At 48.2% G+C, this 25,231-nt stretch overlaps 14 non-coding genes across 14 annotated transcripts; all 14 read right to left on the reverse strand.

The window, feature by feature from the left end:
* Positions 1-848: 848 nt before the first annotated feature.
* On the reverse strand, positions 849-1,039 carry LOC141242954 (U2 spliceosomal RNA). Its single transcript, XR_012307306.1, has one exon. It is a non-coding gene; the product is annotated as a U2 spliceosomal RNA (small nuclear RNA).
* Positions 1,040-2,158: 1,119 nt separating this feature from the next.
* Positions 2,159-2,349, reverse strand: LOC141242886 (U2 spliceosomal RNA). The gene has a single exon (XR_012307242.1). It is a non-coding gene; the product is annotated as a U2 spliceosomal RNA (small nuclear RNA).
* Positions 2,350-3,471: 1,122 nt separating this feature from the next.
* On the reverse strand, positions 3,472-3,662 carry LOC141242887 (U2 spliceosomal RNA). Its single transcript, XR_012307243.1, has one exon. It is a non-coding gene; the product is annotated as a U2 spliceosomal RNA (small nuclear RNA).
* Positions 3,663-4,782: 1,120 nt separating this feature from the next.
* Positions 4,783-4,973, reverse strand: LOC141242889 (U2 spliceosomal RNA). The gene has a single exon (XR_012307245.1). It is a non-coding gene; the product is annotated as a U2 spliceosomal RNA (small nuclear RNA).
* Positions 4,974-12,518: 7,545 nt separating this feature from the next.
* LOC141242946 (U2 spliceosomal RNA) lies at positions 12,519-12,709 on the reverse strand. Its single transcript, XR_012307299.1, has one exon. It is a non-coding gene; the product is annotated as a U2 spliceosomal RNA (small nuclear RNA).
* A 1,121-nt stretch (positions 12,710-13,830) lies between these two features.
* On the reverse strand, positions 13,831-14,021 carry LOC141242890 (U2 spliceosomal RNA). Its single transcript, XR_012307246.1, has one exon. It is a non-coding gene; the product is annotated as a U2 spliceosomal RNA (small nuclear RNA).
* A 1,124-nt stretch (positions 14,022-15,145) lies between these two features.
* Positions 15,146-15,336, reverse strand: LOC141242891 (U2 spliceosomal RNA). Its single transcript, XR_012307247.1, has one exon. It is a non-coding gene; the product is annotated as a U2 spliceosomal RNA (small nuclear RNA).
* Positions 15,337-16,455: 1,119 nt separating this feature from the next.
* On the reverse strand, positions 16,456-16,646 carry LOC141242964 (U2 spliceosomal RNA). The gene has a single exon (XR_012307315.1). It is a non-coding gene; the product is annotated as a U2 spliceosomal RNA (small nuclear RNA).
* A 1,127-nt stretch (positions 16,647-17,773) lies between these two features.
* LOC141242892 (U2 spliceosomal RNA) lies at positions 17,774-17,964 on the reverse strand. The gene has a single exon (XR_012307248.1). It is a non-coding gene; the product is annotated as a U2 spliceosomal RNA (small nuclear RNA).
* Positions 17,965-19,083: 1,119 nt separating this feature from the next.
* Positions 19,084-19,274, reverse strand: LOC141242893 (U2 spliceosomal RNA). The gene has a single exon (XR_012307249.1). It is a non-coding gene; the product is annotated as a U2 spliceosomal RNA (small nuclear RNA).
* Positions 19,275-20,395: 1,121 nt separating this feature from the next.
* Positions 20,396-20,586, reverse strand: LOC141242894 (U2 spliceosomal RNA). Its single transcript, XR_012307250.1, has one exon. It is a non-coding gene; the product is annotated as a U2 spliceosomal RNA (small nuclear RNA).
* A 1,118-nt stretch (positions 20,587-21,704) lies between these two features.
* LOC141242895 (U2 spliceosomal RNA) lies at positions 21,705-21,895 on the reverse strand. The gene has a single exon (XR_012307251.1). It is a non-coding gene; the product is annotated as a U2 spliceosomal RNA (small nuclear RNA).
* A 1,121-nt stretch (positions 21,896-23,016) lies between these two features.
* Positions 23,017-23,207, reverse strand: LOC141242896 (U2 spliceosomal RNA). The gene has a single exon (XR_012307252.1). It is a non-coding gene; the product is annotated as a U2 spliceosomal RNA (small nuclear RNA).
* A 1,122-nt stretch (positions 23,208-24,329) lies between these two features.
* Positions 24,330-24,520, reverse strand: LOC141242898 (U2 spliceosomal RNA). Its single transcript, XR_012307253.1, has one exon. It is a non-coding gene; the product is annotated as a U2 spliceosomal RNA (small nuclear RNA).
* Positions 24,521-25,231: the final 711 nt, after the last annotated feature.

Raw genomic sequence — 25,231 nt, forward strand, 5'->3', positions numbered from 1 at the left:
GAACGAGCAGCTGTCTACCCTTAGCAGGAGGGTTGCTGATTAATTACCTCTCCTGCTGCTGCTGCTGCTGGCTGTCCAGCAGCAGACTGAAGGTGGCTGCTGCTGTGCGCAGGTATATAAAGGCTCAGAGCCTATTATGACACGCGCAGCCAGCGTTCCATTGCCACATTCCGTCTACTGCAGGCGGGATACCTGGATGGCTGAATGTCACTGAGAAGCTCACAGAGACCGCCGTAAGCAACAGTTTAAAAGAATGCCACAGACTAATCAACCAAACTTTTTGGGTTGGTTTCTCTTTTATAGTCTGCAGGCATTAAATGAAAGAAGTCAGTGTTCCAGCAGAGGGAGACAACGTTTCAGAAAAGGCATTGTAGCAAACCAAAAAAGAAATTTTAAGCGCAGCAGAGTAACCAGCTCACATACCTGTTAGCTCAGGTGAGTTTAAAAGGCTGCTGTTGATAACAAGGGCATTTGCTAAATAGATGGTGTGTGTGCAACAATATACTGAAAGGTCAATTATATTGTGCAGCTTATCTCACCACCTGTAGTTATTTAGGTGAAAGCTCCAAAATGCTTGCCTAATATGTCTGTTTATCCAAAAGGAAGTATAGAGGGAGAGCTAGATAGATAGCATTGCATTACATTACATTACATGGCAATGCAATGCACAGTTGCTGAAGTTGAACCAAAATGAGCTTGTCATCTGGCTTCTGCAACTTTTAACATGAAAAATCCAATGAGGAGAAGAAAAGCAAAGCCAAAGAGTCCATCCCAAAATCCGACAAACAAGCAAAATGAACAAAAAGCATTGAATTCAATTCTTTCTGATTTTAGAAACTGCATTAAAGAAGGGGTGCACCGGTCCTGGAGATACTGTAATACCAGGTCAATGCGTGAAGTGGACAGAGCAAGCTCTTTTTCCATCTCCCTGTTCTAAAAATCCATTTAATATATGGTCCCCAGATAGGGGACGTATCAGATATTAAACTGATAAGAACAGATACTACACTTGATCTTAGCCAAAAGGCCGAGAAGCGATAACCAGAATTGGTTTCCGACTACGGTGCCACCCAAGGATTCTGAAAAGTCCATTTGTGGAGATGGCCACCTGGACTCCCGTTAAGAAGACATGCTGTCAACCTCTAGATCCCTCACATGCCTGCACTTTTCGGCTTGCTGCTGCTGCAATCCACGCGTTTTAGATCTGCATAACTCCACCTCTTTTAGCACAGTACCCTCAACCCCCGGCTGTTCCCACCCGCCTCAACACCGTTGGAAGGGAGGAGAACCAATTAAGGCGGGGGGGGGTGGAACGAGCAGCTGTCTACCCTTAGCAGGAGGGTTGCTGATTAATTACCTCTCCTGCTGCTGCTGCTGCTGGCTGTCCAGCAGCAGACTGAAGGTGGCTGCTGCTGTGCGCAGGTATATAAAGGCTCAGAGCCTATTATGACACGCGCAGCCAGCGTTCCATTGCCACATTCCGTCTACTGCAGGCGGGATACCTGGATGGCTGAATGTCACTGAGAAGCTCACAGAGACCGCCATAAGCAACAGTTTAAAAGAATGCCACAGACTAATCAACCAAACTTTTTGGGTTGGTTTCTCTTTTATAGTCTGCAGGCATTAAATGAAAGAAGTCAGTGTTCCAGCAGAGGGAGACAACGTTTCAGAAAAGGCATTGTAGCAAACCAAAAAAGAAATTTTAAGCGCAGCAGAGTAACCAGCTCACATACCTGTTAGCTCAGGTGAGTTTAAAAGGCTGCTGTTGATAACAAGGGCATTTGCTAAATAGATGGTGTGTGTGCAACAATATACTGAAAGGTCAATTATATTGTGCAGCTTATCTCACCACCTGTAGTTATTTAGGTGAAAGCTCCAAAATGCTTGCCTAATATGTCTGTTTATCCAAAAGGAAGTATAGAGGGAGAGCTAGATAGATAGCATTGCATTACATTACATTACATGGCAATGCAATGCACAGTTGCTGAAGTTGAACCAAAATGAGCTTGTCATCTGGCTTCTGCAACTTTTAACATGAAAAATCCAATGAGGAGAAGAAAAGCAAAGCCAAAGAGTCCATCCCAAAATCCGACAAACAAGCAAAATGAACAAAAAGCATTGAATTCAATTCTTTCTGATTTTAGAAACTGCATTAAAGAAGGGGTGCACCGGTCCTGGAGATACTGCAATACCAGGTCAATGCGTGGAGTGGACAGAGCAAGCTCTTTTTCCATCTCCCTGTTCTAAAAATCCATTTAATATATGGTCCCCAGATAGGGGACGTATCAGATATTAAACTGATAAGAACAGATACTACACTTGATCTTAGCCAAAAGGCCGAGAAGCGATAACCAGAATTGGTTTCCGACTACGGTGCCACCCAAGGATTCTGAAAAGTCCATTTGTGGAGATGGCCACCTGGACTCCCGTTAAGAAGACATGCTGTCAACCTCTAGATCCCTCACATGCCTGCACTTTTCGGCTTGCTGCTGCTGCAATCCACGCGTTTTAGATCTGCATAACTCCACCTCTTTTAGCACAGTACCCTCAACCCCCGGCTGTTCCCACCCGCCTCAACACCGTTGGAAGGGAGGAGAACCAATTAAGGCGGGGGGGGGGGGTGGAACGAGCAGCTGTCTACCCTTAGCAGGAGGGTTGCTGATTAATTACCTCTCCTGCTGCTGCTGCTGCTGGCTGTCCAGCAGCAGACTGAAGGTGGCTGCTGCTGTGCGCAGGTATATAAAGGCTCAGAGCCTATTATGACACGCGCAGCCAGCGTTCCATTGCCACATTCCGTCTACTGCAGGCGGGATACCTGGATGGCTGAATGTCACTGAGAAGCTCACAGAGACCGCCATAAGCAACAGTTTAAAAGAATGCCACAGACTAATCAACCAAACTTTTTGGGTTGGTTTCTCTTTTATAGTCTGCAGGCATTAAATGAAAGAAGTCAGTGTTCCAGCAGAGGGAGACAACGTTTCAGAAAAGGCATTGTAGCAAACCAAAAAAGAAATTTTAAGCGCAGCAGAGTAACCAGCTCACATACCTGTTAGCTCAGGTGAGTTTAAAAGGCTGCTGTTGATAACAAGGGCATTTGCTAAATAGATGGTGTGTGTGCAACAATATACTGAAAGGTCAATTATATTGTGCAGCTTATCTCACCACCTGTAGTTATTTAGGTGAAAGCTCCAAAATGCTTGCCTAATATGTCTGTTTATCCAAAAGGAAGTATAGAGGGAGAGCTAGATAGATAGCATTGCATTACATTACATTACATGGCAATGCAATGCACAGTTGCTGAAGTTGAACCAAAATGAGCTTGTCATCTGGCTTCTGCAACTTTTAACATGAAAAATCCAATGAGGAGAAGAAAAGCAAAGCCAAAGAGTCCATCCCAAAATCCGACAAACAAGCAAAATGAACAAAAAGCATTGAATTCAATTCTTTCTGATTTTAGAAACTGCATTAAAGAAGGGGTGCACCGGTCCTGGAGATACTGCAATACCAGGTCAATGCGTGGAGTGGACAGAGCAAGCTCTTTTTCCATCTCCCTGTTCTAAAAATCCATTTAATATATGGTCCCCAGATAGGGGACGTATCAGATATTAAACTGATAAGAACAGATACTACACTTGATCTTAGCCAAAAGGCCGAGAAGCGATAACCAGAATTGGTTTCCGACTACGGTGCCACCCAAGGATTCTGAAAAGTCCATTTGTGGAGATGGCCACCTGGACTCCCGTTAAGAAGACATGCTGTCAACCTCTAGATCCCTCACATGCCTGCACTTTTCGGCTTGCTGCTGCTGCAATCCACGCGTTTTAGATCTGCATAACTCCACCTCTTTTAGCACAGTACCCTCAACCCCCGGCTGTTCCCACCCGCCTCAACACCGTTGGAAGGGAGGAGAACCAATTAAGGCGGGGGGGGGGTGGAACGAGCAGCTGTCTACCCTTAGCAGGAGGGTTGCTGATTAATTACCTCTCCTGCTGCTGCTGCTGCTGGCTGTCCAGCAGCAGACTGAAGGTGGCTGCTGCTGTGCGCAGGTATATAAAGGCTCAGAGCCTATTATGACACGCGCAGCCAGCGTTCCATTGCCACATTCCGTCTACTGCAGGCGGGATACCTGGATGGCTGAATGTCACTGAGAAGCTCACAGAGACCGCCATAAGCAACAGTTTAAAAGAATGCCACAGACTAATCAACCAAACTTTTTGGGCTGGTTTCTCTTTTATAGTCTGCAGGCATTAAATGAAAGAAGTCAGTGTTCCAGCAGAGGGAGACAACGTTTCAGAAAAGGCATTGTAGCAAACCAAAAAAGAAATTTTAAACGCAGCAGAGTAACCAGCTCACATACCTGTTAGCTCAGGTGAGTTTAAAAGGCTGCTGTTGATAACAAGGGCATTTGCTAAATAGATGGTGTGTGTGCAACAATATACTGAAAGGTCAATTATATTGTGCAGCTTATCTCACCACCTGTAGTTATTTAGGTGAAAGCTCCAAAATGCTTGCCTAATATGTCTGTTTATCCAAAAGGAAGTATAGAGGGAGAGCTAGATAGATAGCATTGCATTACATTACATTACATGGCAATGCAATGCACAGTTGCTGAAGTTGAACCAAAATGAGCTTGTCATCTGGCTTCTGCAACTTTTAACATGAAAAATCCAATGAGGAGAAGAAAAGCAAAGCCAAAGAGTCCATCCCAAAATCCGACAAACAAGCAAAATGAACAAAAAGCATTGAATTCAATTCTTTCTGATTTTAGAAACTGCATTAAAGAAGGGGTGCACCGGTCCTGGAGATACTGCAATACCAGGTCAATGCGTGGAGTGGACAGAGCAAGCTCTTTTTCCATCTCCCTGTTCTAAAAATCCATTTAATATATGGTCCCCAGATAGGGGACGTATCAGATATTAAACTGATAAGAACAGATACTACACTTGATCTTAGCCAAAAGGCCGAGAAGCGATAACCAGAATTGGTTTCCGACTACGGTGCCACCCAAGGATTCTGAAAAGTCCATTTGTGGAGATGGCCACCTGGACTCCCGTTAAGAAGACATGCTGTCAACCTCTAGATCCCTCACATGCCTGCACTTTTCGGCTTGCTGCTGCTGCAATCCACGCGTTTTAGATCTGCATAACTCCACCTCTTTTAGCACAGTACCCTCAACCCCCGGCTGTTCCCACCCGCCTCAACACCGTTGGAAGGGAGGAGAACCAATTAAGGCGGGGGGGGGGGGTGGAACGAGCAGCTGTCTACCCTTAGCAGGAGGGTTGCTGATTAATTACCTCTCCTGCTGCTGCTGCTGCTGGCTGTCCAGCAGCAGACTGAAGGTGGCTGCTGCTGTGCGCAGGTATATAAAGGCTCAGAGCCTATTATGACACGCGCAGCCAGCGTTCCATTGCCACATTCCGTCTACTGCAGGCGGGATACCTGGATGGCTGAATGTCACTGAGAAGCTCACAGAGACCGCCATAAGCAACAGTTTAAAAGAATGCCACAGACTAATCAACCAAACTTTTTGGGTTGGTTTCTCTTTTATAGTCTGCAGGCATTAAATGAAAGAAGTCAGTGTTCCAGCAGAGGGAGACAACGTTTCAGAAAAGCCATTGTAGCAAACCAAAAAAGAAATTTTAAGTGCAGCAGAGTAACCAGCTCACATACCTGTTAGCTCAGGTGAGTTTAAAAGGCTGCTGTTGATAACAAGGGCATTTGCTAAATAGATGGTGTGTGTGCAACAATATACTGAAAGGTCAATTATATTGTGCAGCTTATCTCACCACCTGTAGTTATTTAGGTGAAAGCTCCAAAATGCTTGCCTAATATGTCTGTTTATCCAAAAGGAAGTATAGAGGGAGAGCTAGATAGTTAGCATTGCATTACATTACATTATGTAACGGGTCCGGGAGGCGGAACCTCTGAGCTACTATACAAGGGGGCGGCCCTTGTAAGGGAGCGGGTGGCAGTCTCTGGGTGAACGGACAGGGAGTTACGGCAAGTGATCAGGGCAGTCTCTGGGTAAGGGGTAGGTACGACCTGTGATGGCAGAGCCTCCGGGTAGGCTAGCAGGCAGATGGTAGATGTGTGCTCCCAGGTGAGCAAGCGAGAGTCTCTGGAATAGCAGGTGGTCACGGCACGTGACGGCGGAACCTCCGGGCTGGCAGGCAGGTAGGTAACGGAGAAGCGCTCCCAGGTGAGAGGGCAAGAGTCTCTGGAATAGCTGGTGGTCACCGCACGTGACAACGGGACCTCCGGGCTGGCAAGCAGGCAGGTAACGGAGATGCGCTCCCAGGTGAGCGGGCAAGAGTCTCTGAGATAGCTGGTGGTCACAGCACGTGACAACGGAGCCTCCGGGCTGGCAAGCAGGCAGGTAGCGGAGAAGCGCTCCCAGGTGAGCGGGCAAGCTGGTCCATAGACAGACTGACCGGAGTTGTAAGGCAGACCGTCGGACCTCAGGCAAGCAGGCAGGTAGCTGATGTGCGCTCCCAGGTGAGCGGACAAGTTGGTCCTTAGACAGACTGACCGGAGTTGTAAGGCAGACCGTCGGACCTCAGGCAGGCAGGCAGGTAACAAGTATTCAGGCAGGAATCAGGCAGGTAACTAGCAGGAAACTGGCAGGAAACTGGCAGGTAACTGGCAGGTAACTGGCAACGGGACCTGAGGGCTGAAGCACAGGTGAGACACAGGTGCAAACAACATTGCTCGGGCACCTCCATTTTGGAGGAGGTGCCTTATATATGATGAAGTCCTCCGGCCATTGGCCGGGGACTCCTTAGGACGGCGCGCGCGGCCCCTTTAAGAGGAGGGGAGCGCGCGCGCGCGCGCCCTAAGCACAGGGGCCGGGAAGGAGCGCGCACTGAGAGCAGAGCGGGAGGAGGACGCCGGGAAGGAGCGCGCGCTGACAGCAGAGCGGAGAGAGGACGCCGGGCACGGAGCAGAGCGGTGAGGGGAGCAGCGTCCCTGCCTAGCAGAGGGCAGGGACGCCAGCGCTACAGTACCCCCCCGTTTAGGCCCCCCCTTTTTTAGGCCAGACAGAAATTTAGCTAGGATGAGAGGGGCATGGATGTTCTCCCGGGGCTCCCACGTTCTCTCCTCAGGACCAAACCCCTTCCAATCTACCAGAAAAAAGGTCTTTCCTCTTACCCTTTTGGTGGCAAGAATGTTCTCTACCTCAAACTCGTCCTCAGCAGAAACCGGAGCAGGAGGCGTACCTGTAGACTTGGAAAAAGAGTTAAGCACCACAGGTTTGAGGAGAGACACATGGAAGGAGTTAGGGATCCGTAAGTTGGCCGGGAGTTTCAATTTATAGGCCACCGGGTTGATCTGACTGATGACCTCCAGTGGGCCGATGAACCGAGGCCCTAACTTATAGGAAGGGATCTTGAGCCGGACATATTTGGACGAGAGCCAGACTTTATCCCCAGGGCGGAATTGAGGAGGATCAAGACGTTTTTTGTCAGCGTGTCTTTTCATACGCTCGGATGACAGAAGGAGTGCGGACCGGGTACTCTCCCATATGGAGGAAAATTTGTTAACAAGAGATTCCGCAGCCGGATTGTCCGCCGAGGTGGAGACGGGAAACGGGATCCGAGGATGCTGACCGTAGACTACAAAAAACGGGGATTTGGAGGAAGACTCGCTCTCGTGATTGTTGTACGAGAATTCGGCCCATGGCAGGAGATCCACCCAGTCAGAATGGTGGGCATTAACGAAGTGCCGAAGGTAACTGGTCAGGTTCTGATTGATCCGCTCCACTTGACCATTAGACTGTGGGTGGTAAGCGGAGGAGAAGTCCAGGGTGACGTCCAGCAATTTACAAGTGGCTCTCCAGAAACGGGAAGTGAACTGTACCCCACGATCCGACACGATGTGACGGGGCAGGCCATGAAGACGGAAGATGTGGCGGATATAGTCTTTAGCCAGCTCGGGTGCAGACGGAAGACCTGGCAGTGGAATGAAGTGAGCCATCTTGGAGAAGCGGTCAGCGACCACCCAAATGACCGTACAACCGGCAGAGGCGGGTAGATCAGTAATGAAGTCCATCGCTATATGCTGCCAGGGGGCAGCAGGTACTGGCAGAGGTAGGAGGCGGCCGGCCGGCAGGTGTCTCGGAACTTTGTTGCGGGCGCAGGACACACAGGCAGAAACAAAGTCTATTACATCCTTGTGCAGGTTAGGCCACCAGTAGTGCCGGGTAATAAGCTGGAGGGTCTTTTTCTGACCGGCGTGGCCAGCTAGTTTAGACGAATGACCCCAGTGTAGGATCTTCTCCCGATCAGGTACTGGTACGAACGTCTTACCAGGAGGAAGACGATTTAGACTCACGGGAGCCACCTGCATTACTCTGGCGGGATCGATGATATGTTTCGGATCCTCCTCGAGATCAGACACCAGAAAGGACCGAGACAAGGCGTCCGCCTTGACGTTTTTGTCAGCCGGGCGAAAATGAAGGACAAAATCAAAACGAGCAAAAAACAAGGACCACCGGGCTTGGCGCGGGTTAAGTCTCTGGGCATGCTGGAGGTAAGCCAAGTTCTTGTGGTCAGTGTAAATTATTACCGGGTGAAGAGCCCCCTCGAGCAGGTAACGCCACTCCTCCAATGCCAGTTTGATGGCCAATAACTCTCGGTCTCCTATGGAATAGTTGCGCTCAGAGGAGGAGAAGAGTTTAGAGAAGAAGCCACAAGTTACCATCCTCCCGGAAGATGATTTTTGAGTAAGTACCGCTCCGGCTCCAGAGGAGGAGGCGTCAACTTCCAGGAAGAACTGTTTGTTGCCATCTGGGCGATGCAGCACCGGGGCGGAAGAGAAGGCCTGTTTAAGGGAAAGAAAGGCCTCCTCTGCTTCGGGTGGCCACTCTTTGGGATTAGTACCTTTACGGGTGAGCGCAGAAATTGGGGCCGTCCGGGAAGAGAAGTGTGGTATGAAGAGGCGGTAGTAGTTGGCGAAGCCCAGGAATCGCTGAATGGCCTTCAACCCCTCCGGTCGGGGCCATTTCTCGATGGCAGACAGTTTCTCAGGATCCATTTGTAGGCCGGTCTGAGAGATAATGTAGCCCAGAAACGGAAGCGAGGTCTGCTCAAAGAGGCACTTCTCAAATTTAGCGTAGAGATGGTTCTGCCTTAGCCTGAGCAGGACCTGACGAACGTCCCTCCGGTGAGTCTGGAGATCCGGAGAGAAGACCAAGATGTCGTCCAGGTACACCACTACGCAGGAGTAGAGAAGGTCCCGGAAGATGTCATTGACCAACTCTTGAAAGACGGCAGGAGCGTTACAGAGACCAAAGGGCATTACCAGGTATTCATAGTGGCCGTCCCGGGTGTTGAATGCCGTCTTCCATTCATCCCCCTGACGAATACGAACCAGGTTGTACGCCCCACGAAGGTCCAGTTTGGTGAAGATCCTAGCCCCCCTCAGGCGATCAAATAATTCTGGAATGAGCGGAAGGGGGTACTTATTCTTCACCGTGATCAGGTTTAGGCCTCTATAGTCTATACAGGGACGGAGAGAGCCGTCCTTCTTTTTGACGAAAAAGAAGCCTGCTCCCGCCGGGGAGGTAGATTTCCGGATGAATCCTCTGGCCAGATTCTCCTCAATATATTCGGACATTGACCGGGTCTCAGCAGCGGATAAAGGATAGATACGCCCACGGGGAGGAGTAGTACCGGGTAGCAGATCGATGGGACAGTCGTATGGTCTATGTGGTGGTAATGTCTCTGCCTCCTTTTTATTAAAGACATCTGCATAAGACCAATAAGGAATCGGAAGTCCAGGTAGATTAGCTGGGGTAGGAGAGGGACGGACGGGATGGACGGGAACCAGGCAGGTTTTATGACAGTCTTGTCCCCAGCGAAGGACCTCTCCGGTTTGCCAGTCTAGCACGGGTGCATGTCTCTGGAGCCAGGGCAGACCTAGCAAGAGGGCGTGAGAGAGTCCAGGCAGAACATGAAAGGAGATACTTTCAGAATGCAGCATTCCCACCTGCAGGGTAATGGATTCGGTGATGAGTTGAATGGGGCGAGGTAAGAGGCCCCCATCCACGGCAGCGACAGACAAGGGTACAGCCAGAGGTTTGGTGGGGATGCGGTATTTCTCAACCAGGGACTGTGAAATAAGGTTCCCGGCTGCTCCAGAGTCAAGTTGGGCTAGTTCGAAATAACGGTTCTCCCCGTAGATGATCGAAACTGACAACAGCAGGGATGGAGAGGATTTATTCTTGTCTAGGTGGACCTCTCTGAGCGAACCTAGACACAGGCGTTTCCCGACCTCTCCGGGCAGGCACGGATCCGGTGCTCCTTACTGCCACAGTAAAAGCAGCTCCCCTCGGCACGGCGTGAGTCCTGACGGGTTTTGACCATCTTGGTCTGGTCGACCTGCATAGGCTCAGGAGAGTGTACCTGGGGAGAGATGGAGGGAATGACGGGTTTCTGGAAAGTAGGAGCTAAACGTGGAATCCTTCTCTCACGGGTGACCTCTTTGGCACGCTCCTGGAACCGTAGGTCAATCCGGGTGGCAAGGGTTATTAGATCATCGAGAGAGGTAGGAATGTCCCGACCAGCAAGTTCATCTTTAATACGACCGGACAGACCCTCCCAGAAGACGGATACCAGAGCGTCGTTATCCCAGGCCAGCTCCGAGGCAAGGGTGCGGAACCGTATGGCATATTGGCCCACGGTGAGACCCTCCTGACGGAGGCGTAGCAGAGAGGATGCGGATGAGGTCTTCCGTCCGGGTTCGTCGAAGACTTTCCGGAAAGCCGAGAGAAAAGCAGGCAAGTTGGACACCAGGGGGTCTCCTCTCTCCCATAGAGGATTTAGCCAGGCCAGGGCCTCCCCGGTGAGATGGGACATGATAAAGGCAATTTTGGCCCGGTCGGAATTAAACTGATGGGACAAAAGTTCAAAGTGCAGGGTGCACTGATTTATGAAGCCCCGAGCCTGGACGGGGTCGCCTCCGAAGCGAGGAGGTGCAGAGAGCCGGGGTCCGGGGTAGGATACCATAGTATTAGTGGGCAGCGGAGCTGCCGGATTGCAAGATATGGCACTGGCGGAGGTTGTTGGTGGATCAGACAGAGTGTTCAGGCGAGTATTAACATTCCGCAGGTGACCCAGGATGGCCTCCTGTTGGGACCTCTGACGGGACAGTTCAAGACAGAGGTCCGAGAGCGAGGGAGCTTGGGTGCCACCGGGTTCCATGGCCCGAGCAAACTGTAACGGGTCCGGGAGGCGGAACCTCTGAGCTACTATACAAGGGGGCGGCCCTTGTAAGGGAGCGGGTGGCAGTCTCTGGGTGAACGGACAGGGAGTTACGGCAAGTGATCAGGGCAGTCTCTGGGTAAGGGGTAGGTACGACCTGTGATGGCAGAGCCTCCGGGTAGGCTAGCAGGCAGATGGTAGATGTGTGCTCCCAGGTGAGCAAGCGAGAGTCTCTGGAATAGCAGGTGGTCACGGCACGTGACGGCGGAACCTCCGGGCTGGCAGGCAGGTAGGTAACGGAGAAGCGCTCCCAGGTGAGAGGGCAAGAGTCTCTGGAATAGCTGGTGGTCACCGCACGTGACAACGGGACCTCCGGGCTGGCAAGCAGGCAGGTAACGGAGATGCGCTCCCAGGTGAGCGGGCAAGAGTCTCTGAGATAGCTGGTGGTCACAGCACGTGACAACGGAGCCTCCGGGCTGGCAAGCAGGCAGGTAGCGGAGAAGCGCTCCCAGGTGAGCGGGCAAGCTGGTCCATAGACAGACTGACCGGAGTTGTAAGGCAGACTGTCGGACCTCAGGCAAGCAGGCAGGTAGCTGATGTGCGCTCCCAGGTGAGCGGACAAGTTGGTCCTTAGACAGACTGACCGGAGTTGTAAGGCAGACCGTCGGACCTCAGGCAGGCAGGCAGGTAAAAAGTATTCAGGCAGGAATCAGGCAGGTAACTAGCAGGAAACTGGCAGGAAACTGGCAGGTAACTGGCAGGTAACTGGCAACGGGACCTGAGGGCTGAAGCACAGGTGAGACACAGGTGCAAACAACATTGCTCGGGCACCTCCATTTTGGAGGAGGTGCCTTATATATGATGAAGTCCTCCGGCCATTGGCCGGGGACTCCTTAGGACGGCTCGCGCGGCCTCTTTAAGAGGAGGGGAGCGCGCGCGCGCGCGCCCTAAGCACAGGGGCCGGGAAGGAGCGCGCACTGAGAGCAGAGCGGGAGGAGGACGCCGGGAAGGAGCGCGCGCTGACAGCAGAGCGGAGAGAGGACGCCGGGCACGGAGCAGAGCGGTGAGGGGAGCAGCGTCCCTGCCTAGCAGAGGGCAGGGACGCCAGCGCTACACATTACATGGCAATGCAATGCACAGTTGCTGAAGTTGAACCAAAATGAGCTTGTCATCTGGCTTCTGCAACTTTTAACATGAAAAATCCAATGAGGAGAAGAAAAGCAAAGCCAAAGAGTGCATCCCAAAATCCGACAAACAAGCAAAATGAACAAAAAGCATTGAATTCAATTCTTTCTGATTTTAGAAACTGCATTAAAGAAGGGGTGCACCGGTCCTGGAGATACTGCAATACCAGGTCAATGCGTGGAGTGGACAGAGCAAGCTCTTTTTCCATCTCCCTGTTCTAAAGATCCATTTAATATATGGTCCCCAGATAGGGGACGTATCAGATATTAAACTGATAAGAACAGATACTACACTTGATCTTAGCCAAAAGGCCGAGAAGCGATAACCAGAATTGGTTTCCGACTACGGTGCCACCCAAGGATTCTGAAAAGTCCATTTGTGGAGATGGCCACCTGGACTCCCGTTAAGAAGACATGCTGTCAACCTCTAGATCCCTCACATGCCTGCACTTTTCGGCTTGCTGCTGCTGCAATCCACGCGTTTTAGATCTGCATAACTCCACCTCTTTTAGCACAGTACCCTCAACCCCCGGCTGTTCCCACCCGCCTCAACACCGTTGGAAGGGAGGAGAACCAATTAAGGCGGGGGGGGGGGTGGAACGAGCAGCTGTCTACCCTTAGCAGGAGGGTTGCTGATTAATTACCTCTCCTGCTGCTGCTGCTGCTGGCTGTCCAGCAGCAGACTGAAGGTGGCTGCTGCTGTGCGCAGGTATATAAAGGCTCAGAGCCTATTATGACACGCGCAGCCAGCGTTCCATTGCCACATTCCGTCTACTGCAGGCGGGATACCTGGATGGCTGAATGTCACTGAGAAGCTCACAGAGACCGCCATAAGCAACAGTTTAAAAGAATGCCACAGACTAATCAACCAAACTTTTTGGGTTGGTTTCTCTTTTATAGTCTGCAGGCATTAAATGAAAGAAGTCAGTGTTCCAGCAGAGGGAGACAACGTTTCAGAAAAGGCATTGTAGCAAACCAAAAAAGAAATTTTAAGCGCAGCAGAGTAACCAGCTCACATACCTGTTAGCTCAGGTGAGTTTAAAAGGCTGCTGTTGATAACAAGGGCATTTGCTAAATAGATGGTGTGTGTGCAACAATATACTGAAAGGTCAATTATATTGTGCAGCTTATCTCACCACCTGTAGTTATTTAGGTGAAAGCTCCAAAATGCTTGCCTAATATGTCTGTTTATCCAAAAGGAAGTATAGAGGGAGAGCTAGATAGATAGCATTGCATTACATTACATTACATGGCAATGCAATGCACAGTTGCTGAAGTTGAACCAAAATGAGCTTGTCATCTGGCTTCTGCAACTTTTAACATGAAAAATCCAATGAGGAGAAGAAAAGCAAAGCCAAAGAGTCCATCCCAAAATACGACAAACAAGCAAAATGAACAAAAAGCATTGAATTCAATTCTTTCTGATTTTAGAAACTGCATTAAAGAAGGGGTGCACCGGTCCTGGAGATACTGCAATACCAGGTCAATGCGTGGAGTGGACAGAGCAAGCTCTTTTTCCATCTCCCTGTTCTAAAAATCCATTTAATATATGGTCCCCAGATAGGGGACGTATCAGATATTAAACTGATAAGAACAGATACTACACTTGATCTTAGCCAAAAGGCCGAGAAGCGATAACCAGAATTGGTTTCCGACTACGGTGCCACCCAAGGATTCTGAAAAGTCCATTTGTGGAGATGGCCACCTGGACTCCCGTTAAGAAGACATGCTGTCAACCTCTAGATCCCTCACATGCCTGCACTTTTCGGCTTGCTGCTGCTGCAATCCACGCGTTTTAGATCTGCATAACTCCACCTCTTTTAGCACAGTACCCTCAACCCCCGGCTGTTCCCACCCGCCTCAACACCGTTGGAAGGGAGGAGAACCAATTAAGGCGGGGGGGGGGGTGGAACGAGCAGCTGTCTACCCTTAGCAGGAGGGTTGCTGATTAATTACCTCTCCTGCTGCTGCTGCTGCTGCTGGCTGTCCAGCAGCAGACTGAAGGTGGCTGCTGCTGTGCGCAGGTATATAAAGGCTCAGAGCCTATTATGACACGCGCAGCCAGCGTTCCATTGCCACATTCCGTCTACTGCAGGCGGGATACCTGGAAGGCTGAATGTCACTGAGAAGCTCACAGAGACCGCCATAAGCAACAGTTTAAAAGAATGCCACAGACTAATCAACCAAACTTTTTGGGTTGGTTTCTCTTTTATAGTCTGCAGGCATTAAATGAAAGAAGTCAGTGTTCCAGCAGAGGGAGACAACGTTTCAGAAAAGGCATTGTAGCAAACCAAAAAAGAAATTTTAAGCGCAGCAGAGTAACCAGCTCACATACCTGTTAGCTCAGGTGAGTTTAAAAGGCTGCTGTTGATAACAAGGGCATTTGCTAAATAGATGGTGTGTGTGCAACAATATACTGAAAGGTCAATTATATTGTGCAGCTTATCTCACCACCTGTAGTTATTTAGGTGAAAGCTCCAAAATGCTTGCCTAATATGTCTGTTTATCCAAAAGGAAGTATAGAGGGAGAGCTAGATAGATAGCATTGCATTACATTACATTACATGGCAATGCAATGCACAGTTGCTGAAGTTGAACCAAAATGAGCTTGTCATCTGGCTTCTGCAACTTTTAACATGAAAAATCCAATGAGGAGAAGAAAAGCAAAGCCAAAGAGTCCATCCCAAAATCCGACAAACAAGCAAAATGAACAAAAAGCATTGAATTCAATTCTTTCTGATTTTAGAAACTGCATTAAAGAAGGGGTGCACCGGTCCTGGAGATACTGCAATACCAGGTCAATGCGTGGAGTGGACAGAGCAAGCTCTTTTTCCATCTCCCTGTTCTAAAAATCCATTTAATATATGGTCCCCAGATAGGGGACGTATCAGATATTAAACTGATAAGAACAGATACTACACTTGATCTTAGCCAAAAGGCCGAGAAGCGATAACCAGAATTGGTTTCCGACTACGGTGCCACCCAAGGATTCTGAAAAGTCCATTTGTGGAGATGGCCACCTGGACTCCCGTTAAGAAGACATGCTGTCAACCTCTAGATCCCTCACATGCCTGCACTTTTCGGCTTGCTGCTGCTGCAATCCACGCGTTTTAGATCTGCATAACTCCACCTCTTTTAGCACAGTACCCTCAACCCCCGGCTGTTCCCACCCGCCTCAACACCGTTGGAAGGGAGGAGAACCAATTAAGGCGGGGGGGGGGGGTGGAACGAGCAGCTGTCTACCCTTAGCAGGAGGGTTGCTGATTAATTACCTCTCCTGCTGCTGCTGCTGGCTGTCCAGCAGCAGACTGAAGGTGGCTGCTGCTGTGCGCAGGTATATAAAGGCTAAGAGCCTATTATGACACGCGCAGCCAGCGTTCCATTGCCACATTCCGTCTACTGCAGGCGGGATACCTGGATGGCTGAATGTCACTGAGAAGCTCACAGAGACCGCCATAAGCAACAGTTTAAAAGAATGCCACAGACTAATCAACCAAACTTTTTGGGTTGGTTTCTCTTTTATAGTCTGCAGGCATTAAATGAAAGAAGTCAGTGTTCCAGCAGAGGGAGACAACGTTTCAGAAAAGGCATTGTAGCAAACCAAAAAAGAAATTTTAAGCGCAGCAGAGTAACCAGCTCACATACCTGTTAGCTCAGGTGAGTTTAAAAGGCTGCTGTTGATAACAAGGGCATTTGCTAAATAGATGGTGTGTGTGCAACAATATACTGAAAGGTCAATTATATTGTGCAGCTTATCTCACCACCTGTAGTTATTTAGGTGAAAGCTCCAAAATGCTTGCCTAATATGTCTGTTTATCCAAAAGGAAGTATAGAGGGAGAGCTAGATAGATAGCATTGCATTACATTACATTACATGGCAATGCAATGCACAGTTGCTGAAGTTGAACCAAAATGAGCTTGTCATCTGGCTTCTGCAACTTTTAACATGAAAAATCCAATGAGGAGAAGAAAAGCAAAGCCAAAGAGTCCATCCCAAAATCCGACAAACAAGCAAAATGAACAAAAAGCATTGAATTCAATTCTTTCTGATTTTAGAAACTGCATTAAAGAAGGGGTGCACCGGTCCTGGAGATACTGCAATACCAGGTCAATGCGTGGAGTGGACAGAGCAAGCTCTTTTTCCATCTGCCTGTTCTAAAAATCCATTTAATATATGGTCCCCAGATAGGGGACGTATCAGATATTAAACTGATAAGAACAGATACTACACTTGATCTTAGCCAAAAGGCCGAGAAGCGATAACCAGAATTGGTTTCCGACTACGGTGCCACCCAAGGATTCTGAAAAGTCCATTTGTGGAGATGGCCACCTGGACTCCCGTTAAGAAGACATGCTGTCAACCTCTAGATCCCTCACATGCCTGCACTTTTCGGCTTGCTGCTGCTGCAATCCACGCGTTTTAGATCTGCATAACTCCACCTCTTTTAGCACAGTACCCTCAACCCCCGGCTGTTCCCACCCGCCTCAACACCGTTGGAAGGGAGGAGAACCAATTAAGGCGGGGGGGGGGGGGGGGGTGGAACGACCAGCTGTCTACCCTTAGCAGGAGGGTTGCTGATTAATTACCTCTCCTGCTGCTGCTGCTGCTGGCTGTCCAGCAGCAGACTGAAGGTGGCTGCTGCTGTGCGCAGGTATATAAAGGCTCAGAGCCTATTATGACACGCGCAGCCAGCGTTCCATTGCCACATTCCGTCTACTGCAGGCGGGATACCTGGATGGCTGAATGTCACTGAGAAGCTCACAGAGACCGCCATAAGCAACAGTTTAAAAGAATGCCACAGACTAATCAACCAAACTTTTTGGGTTGGTTTCTCTTTTATAGTCTGCAGGCATTAAATGAAAGAAGTCAGTGTTCCAGCAGAGGGAGACAACGTTTCAGAAAAGGCATTGTAGCAAACCAAAAAAGAAATTTTAAGCGCAGCAGAGTAACCAGCTCACATACCTGTTAGCTCAGGTGAGTTTAAAAGGCTGCTGTTGATAACAAGGGCATTTGCTAAATAGATGGTGTGTGTGCAACAATATACTGAAAGGTCAATTATATTGTGCAGCTTATCTCACCACCTGTAGTTATTTAGGTGAAAGCTCCAAAATGCTTGCCTAATATGTCTGTTTATCCAAAAGGAAGTATAGAGGGAGAGCTAGATAGATAGCATTGCATTACATTACATTACATGGCAATGCAATGCACAGTTGCTGAAGTTGAACCAAAATGAGCTTGTCATCTGGCTTCTGCAACTTTTAACATGAAAAATCCAATGAGGAGAAGAAAAGCAAAGCCAAAGAGTCCATCCCAAAATCCGACAAACAAGCAAAATGAACAAAAAGCATTGAATTCAATTCTTTCTGATTTTAGAAACTGCATTAAAGAAGGGGTGCACCGGTCCTGGAGATACTGCAATACCAGGTCAATGCGTGGAGTGGACAGAGCAAGCTCTTTTTCCATCTCCCTGTTCTAAAAATCCATTTAATATATGGTCCCCAGATAGGGGACGTATCAGATATTAAACTGATAAGAACAGATACTACACTTGATCTTAGCCAAAAGGCCGAGAAGCGATAACCAGAATTGGTTTCCGACTACGGTGCCACCCAAGGATTCTGAAAAGTCCATTTGTGGAGATGGCCACCTGGACTCCCGTTAAGAAGACATGCTGTCAACCTCTAGATCCCTCACATGCCTGCACTTTTCGGCTTGCTGCTGCTGCAATCCACGCGTTTTAGATCTGCATAACTCCACCTCTTTTAGCACAGTACCCTCAACCCCCGGCTGTTCCCACCCGCCTCAACACCGTTGGAAGGGAGGAGAACCAATTAAGGCGGGGGGGGGGGGTGGAACGAGCAGCTGTCTACCCTTAGCAGGAGGGTTGCTGATTAATTACCTCTCCTGCTGCTGCTGCTGGCTGTCCAGCAGCAGACTGAAGGTGGCTGCTGCTGTGCGCAGGTATATAAAGGCTCAGAGCCTATTATGACACGCGCAGCCAGCGATCCATTGCCACATTCCGTCTACTGCAGGCGGGATACCTGGATGGCTGAATGTCACTGAGAAGCTCACAGAGACCGCCATAAGCAACAGTTTAAAAGAATGCCACAGACTAATCAACCAAACTTTTTGGGTTGGTTTCTCTTTTATAGTCTGCAGGCATTAAATGAATGAAGTCAGTGTTCCAGCAGAGGGAGACAACGTTTCAGAAAAGGCATTGTAGCAAACCAAAAAAGAAATTTTAAGCGCAGCAGAGTAACCAGCTCACATACCTGTTAGCTCAGGTGAGTTTAAAAGGCTGCTGTTGATAACAAGGGCATTTGCTAAATAGATGGTGTGTGTGCAACAATATACTGAAAGGTCAATTATATTGTGCAGCTTATCTCACCACCTGTAGTTATTTAGGTGAAAGCTCCAAAATGCTTGCCTAATATGTCTGTTTATCCAAAAGGAAGTATAGAGGGAGAGCTAGATAGATAGCATTGCATTACATTACATTACATGGCAATGCAATGCACAGTTGCTGAAGTTGAACCAAAATGAGCTTGTCATCTGGCTTCTGCAACTTTTAACATGAAAAATCCAATGAGGAGAAGAAAAGCAAAGCCAAAGAGTCCATCCCAAAATCCGACAAACAAGCAAAATGAACAAAAAGCATTGAATTCAATTCTTTCTGATTTTAGAAACTGCATTAAAGAAGGGGTGCACCGGTCCTGGAGATACTGCAATACCAGGTCAATGCGTGGAGTGGACAGAGCAAGCTCTTTTTCCATCTCCCTGTTCTAAAAATCCATTTAATATATGGTCCCCAGATAGGGGACGTATCAGATATTAAACTGATAAGAACAGATACTACACTTGATCTTAGCCAAAAGGCCGAGAAGCGATAACCAGAATTGGTTTCCGACTACGGTGCCACCCAAGGATTCTGAAAAGTCCATTTGTGGAGATGGCCACCTGGACTCCCGTTAAGAAGACATGCTGTCAACCTCTAGATCCCTCACATGCCTGCACTTTTCGGCTTGCTGCTGCTGCAATCCACGCGTTTTAGATCTGCATAACTCCACCTCTTTTAGCACAGTACCCTCAACCCCCGGCTGTTCCCACCCGCCTCAACACCGTTGGAAGGGAGGAGAACCAATTAAGGCGGGGGGGTGGGTGGAACGAGCAGCTGTCTACCCTTAGCAGGAGGGTTGCTGATTAATTACCTCTCCTGCTGCTGCTGCTGCTGGCTGTCCAGCAGCAGACTGAAGGTGGCTGCTGCTGTGCGCAGGTATATAAAGGCTCAGAGCCTATTATGACACGCGCAGCCAGCGTTCCATTGCCACATTCCGTCTACTGCAGGCGGGATACCTGGATGGCTGAATGTCACTGAGAAGCTCACAGAGACCGCCATAAGCAACAGTTTAAAAGAATGCCACAGACTAATCAACCAAACTTTTTGGGTTGGTTTCTCTTTTATAGTCTGCAGGCATTAAATGAAAGAAGTCAGTGTTCCAGCAGAGGGAGACAACGTTTCAGAAAAGGCATTGTAGCAAACCAAAAAAGAAATTTTAAGCGCAGCAGAGTAACCAGCTCACATACCTGTTAGCTCAGGTGAGTTTAAAAGGCTGCTGTTGATAACAAGGGCATTTGCTAAATAGATGGTGTGTGTGCAACAATATACTGAAAGGTCAATTATATTGTGCAGCTTATCTCACCACCTGTAGTTATTTAGGTGAAAGCTCCAAAATGCTTGCCTAATATGTCTGTTTATCCAAAAGGAAGTATAGAGGGAGAGCTAGATAGATAGCATTGCATTACATTACATTACATGGCAATGCAATGCACAGTTGCTGAAGTTGAACCAAAATGAGCTTGTCATCTGGCTTCTGCAACTTTTAGCATGAAAAATCCAATGAGGAGAAGAAAAGCAAAGCCAAAGAGTCCATCCCAAAATCCGACAAACAAGCAAAATGAACAAAAAGCATTGAATTCAATTCTTTCTGATTTTAGAAACTGCAGTAAAGAAGGGGTGCACCGGTCCTGGAGATACTGCAATACCAGGTCAATGCGTGGAGTGGACAGAGCAAGCTCTTTTTCCATCTCCCTGTTCTAAAAATCCATTTAATATATGGTCCCCAGATAGGGGACGTATCAGATATTAAACTGATAAGAACAGATACTACACTTGATCTTAGCCAAAAGGCCGAGAAGCGATAACCAGAATTGGTTTCCGACTACGGTGCCACCCAAGGATTCTGAAATGTCCATTTGTGGAGATGGCCACCTGGACTCCCGTTAAGAAGACATGCTGTCAACCTCTAGATCCCTCACATGCCTGCACTTTTCGGCTTGCTGCTGCTGCAATCCACGCGTTTTAGATCTGCATAACTCCACCTCTTTTAGCACAGTACCCTCAACCCCCGGCTGTTCCCACCCGCCTCAACACCGTTGGAAGGGAGGAGAACCAATTAAGGCGGGGGGGGGGGTGGAACGAGCAGCTGTCTACCCTTAGCAGGAGGGTTGCTGATTAATTACCTCTCCTGCTGCTGCTGCTGGCTGTCCAGCAGCAGACTGAAGGCGGCTGCTGCTGTGCGCAGGTATATAAAGGCTCAGAGCCTATTATGACACGCGCAGCCAGCGTTCCATTGCCACATTCCGTCTACTGCAGGCGGGATACCTGGATGGCTGAATGTCACTGAGAAGCTCACAGAGACCGCCATAAGCAACAGTTTAAAAGAATGCCACAGACTAATCAACCAAACTTTTTGGGTTGGTTTCTCTTTTATAGTCTGCAGGCATTAAATGAAAGAAGTCAGTGTTCCAGCAGAGGGAGACAACGTTTCAGAAAAGGCATTGTAGCAAACCAAAAAAGAAATTTTAAGCGCAGCAGAGTAACCAGCTCACATACCTGTTAGCTCAGGTGAGTTTAAAAGGCTGCTGTTGATAACATGGGCATTTGCTAAATAGATGGTGTGTGTGCAACAATATACTGAAAGGTCAATTATATTGTGCAGCTTATCTCACCACCTGTAGTTATTTAGGTGAAAGCTCCAAAATGCTTGCCTAATATGTCTGTTTATCCAAAAGGAAGTATAGAGGGAGAGCTAGATAGATAGCATTGCATTACATTACATTACATGGCAATGCAATGCACAGTTGCTGAAGTTGAACCAAAATGAGCTTGTCATCTGGCTTCTGCAACTTTTAACATGAAAAATCCAATGAGGAGAAGAAAAGCGAAGCCAAAGAGTCCATCCCAAAATCCGACAAACAAGCAAAATGAACAAAAAGCATTGAATTCAATTCTTTCTGATTTTAGAAACTGCATTAAAGAAGGGGTGCACCGGTCCTGGAGATACTGCAATACCAGGTCAATGCGTGGAGTGGACAGAGCAAGCTCTTTTTCCATCTCCCTGTTCTAAAAATCCATTTAATATATGGTCCCCAGATAGGGGACGTATCAGATATTAAACTGATAAGAACAGATACTACACTTGATCTTAGCCAAAAGGCCGAGAAGCGATAACCAGAATTGGTTTCCGACTACGGTGCCACCCAAGGATTCTGAAAAGTTCATTTGTGGAGATGGCCACCTGGACTCCCGTTAAGAAGACATGCTGTCAACCTCTAGATCCCTCACATGCCTGCACTTTTCGGCTTGCTGCTGCTGCAATCCACGCGTTTTAGATCTGCATAACTCCACCTCTTTTAGCACAGTACCCTCAACCCCCGGCTGTTCCCACCCGCCTCAACACCGTTGGAAGGGAGGAGAACCAATTAAGGCGGGGGGGGGGGTGGAACGAGCAGCTGTCTACCCTTAGCAGGAGGGTTGCTGATTAATTACCTCTCCTGCTGCTGCTGCTGCTGGCTGTCCAGCAGCAGACTGAAGGTGGCTGCTGCTGTGCGCAGGTATATAAAGGCTCAGAGCCTATTATGACACGCGCAGCCAGCGTTCCATTGCCACATTCCGTCTACTGCAGGCGGGATACCTGGATGGCTGAATGTCACTGAGAAGCTCACAGAGACCGCCATAAGCAACAGTTTAAAAGAATGCCACAGACTAATCAACCAAACTTTTTGGGTTGGTTTCTCTTTTATAGTCTGCAGGCATTAAATGAAAGAAGTCAGTGTTCCAGCAGAGGGAGACAACGTTTCAGAAAAGGCATTGTAGCAAACCAAAAAAGAAATTTTAAGCGCAGCAGAGTAACCAGCTCACATACCTGTTAGCTCAGGTGAGTTTAAAAGGCTGCTGTTGATAACAAGGGCATTTGCTAAATAGATGGTGTGTGTGCAACAATATACTGAAAGGTCAATTATATTGTGCAGCTTATCTCACCACCTGTAGTTATTTAGGTGAAAGCTCCAAAATGCTTGCCTAATATGTCTGTTTATCCAAAAGGAAGTATAGAGGGAGAGCTAGATAGATAGCATTGCATTACATTACATTACATGGCAATGCAATGCACAGTTGCTGAAGTTGAACCAAAATGAGCTTGTCATCTGGCTTCTGCAACTTTTAACATGAAAAATCCAATGAGGAGAAGAAAAGCAAAGCCAAAGAGTCCATCCCAAAATCCGACAAACAAGCAAAATGAACAAAAAGCATTGAATTCAATTCTTTCTGATTTTAGAAACTGCATTAAAGAAGGGGTGCACCGGTCCTGGAGATACTGCAATACCAGGTCAATGCGTGGAGTGGACAGAGCAAGCTCTTTTTCCATCTCCCTGTTCTAAAAATCCATTTAATATATGGTCCCCAGATAGGGGACGTATCAGATATTAAACTGATAAGAACAGATACTACACTTGATCTTAGCCAAAAGGCCGAGAAGCGATAACCAGAATTGGTTTCCGACTACGGTGCCACCCAAGGATTCTGAAAAGTCCATTTGTGGAGATGGCCACCTGGACTCCCGTTAAGAAGACATGCTGTCAACCTCTAGATCCCTCACATGCCTGCACTTTTCGGCTTGCTGCTGCTGCAATCCACGCGTTTTAGATCTGCATAACTCCACCTCTTTTAGCACAGTACGCTCAACCCCCGGCTGTTCCCACCCGCCTCTACACCGTTGGAAGGGAGGAGAACCAATTAAGGCGGGGGGGGGGGGTGGAACGAGCAGCTGTCTACCCTTAGCAGGAGGGTTGCTGATTAATTACCTCTCCTGCTGCTGCTGCTGCTGGCTGTCCAGCAGCAGACTGAAGGTGGCTGCTGCTGTGCGCAGGTATATAAAGGCTCAGAGCCTATTATGACACGCGCAGCCAGCGTTCCATTGCCACATTCCGTCTACTGCAGGCGGGATACCTGGATGGCTGAATGTCACTGAGAAGCTCACAGAGACCGCCATAAGCAACAGTTTAAAAGAATGCCACAGACTAATCAACCAAACTTTTTGGGTTGGTTTCTCTTTTATAGTCTGCAGGCATTAAATGAAAGAAGTCAGTGTTCCAGCAGAGGGAGACAACGTTTCAGAAAAGGCATTGTAGCAAACCAAAAAAGAAATTTTAAGCGCAGCAGAGTAACCAGCTCACATACCTGTTAGCTCAGGTGAGTTTAAAAGGCTGCTGTTGATAACAAGGGCATTTGCTAAATAGATGGTGTGTGTGCAACAATATACTGAAAGGTCAATTATATTGTGCAGCTTATCTCACCACCTGTAGTTATTTAGGTGAAAGCTCCAAAATGCTTGCCTAATATGTCTGTTTATCCAAAAGGAAGTATAGAGGGAGAGCTAGATAGATAGCATTGCATTACATTACATTACATGGCAATGCAATGCACAGTTGCTGAAGTTTAACCAAAATGAGCTTGTCATCTGGCTTCTGCAACTTTTAACATGAAAAATCCAATGAGGAGAAGAAAAGCAAAGCCAAAGAGTCCATCCCAAAATCCGACAAACAAGCAAAATGAACAAAAAGCATTGAATTCAATTCTTTCTGATTTTAGAAACTGCATTAAAGAAGGGGTGCACCGGTCCTGGAGATACTGCAATACCAGGTCAATGCGTGGAGTGGACAGAGCAAGCTCTTTTTCCATCTCCCTGTTCTAAAAATCCATTTAATATATGGTCCCCAGATAGGGGACGTATCAGATATTAAACTGATAAGAACAGATACTACACTTGATCTTAGCCAAAAGGCCGAGAAGCGATAACCAGAATTGGTTTCCGACTACGGTGCCACCCAAGGATTCTGAAAAGTCCATTTGTGGAGATGGCCACCTGGACTCCCGTTAAGAAGACATGCTGTCAACCTCTAGATCCCTCACATGCCTGCACTTTTCGGCTTGCTGCTGCTGCAATCCACGCGTTTTAGATCTGCATAACTCCACCTCTTTTAGCACAGTACCCTCAACCCCCGGCTGTTCCCACCCGCCTCAACACCGTTGGAAGGGAGGAGAACCAATTAAGGCGGGGGGGGGGGGGTGGAACGAGCAGCTGTCTACCCTTAGCAGGAGGGTTGCTGATTAATTACCTCTCCTGCTGCTGCTGCTGCTGGCTGTCCAGCAGCAGACTGAAGGTGGCTGCTGCTGTGCGCAGGTATATAAAGGCTCAGAGCCTATTATGACATGCGCAGCCAGCGTTCCATTGCCACATTCCGTCTACTGCAGGCGGGATACCTGGATGGCTGAATGTCACTGAGAAGCTCACAGAGACCGCCATAAGCAACAGTTTAAAAGAATGCCACAGACTAATCAACCAAACTTTTTGGGTTGGTTTCTCTTTTATAGTCTGCAGGCATTAAATGAAAGAAGTCAGTGTTCCAGCAGAGGGAGACAACGTTTCAGAAAAGGCATTGTAGCAAACCAAAAAAGAAATTTTAAGCGCAGCAGAGTAACCAGCTCACATACCTGTTAGCTCAGG

The sequence above is a fragment of the Phyllobates terribilis genome, unplaced genomic scaffold (assembly GCF_046119375.1).
Source record: "Phyllobates terribilis strain yellow unplaced genomic scaffold, ASM4611937v1 Scaffold_1090__1_contigs__length_425415, whole genome shotgun sequence".
Lineage (NCBI taxonomy): Eukaryota > Metazoa > Chordata > Amphibia > Anura > Dendrobatidae > Phyllobates > Phyllobates terribilis.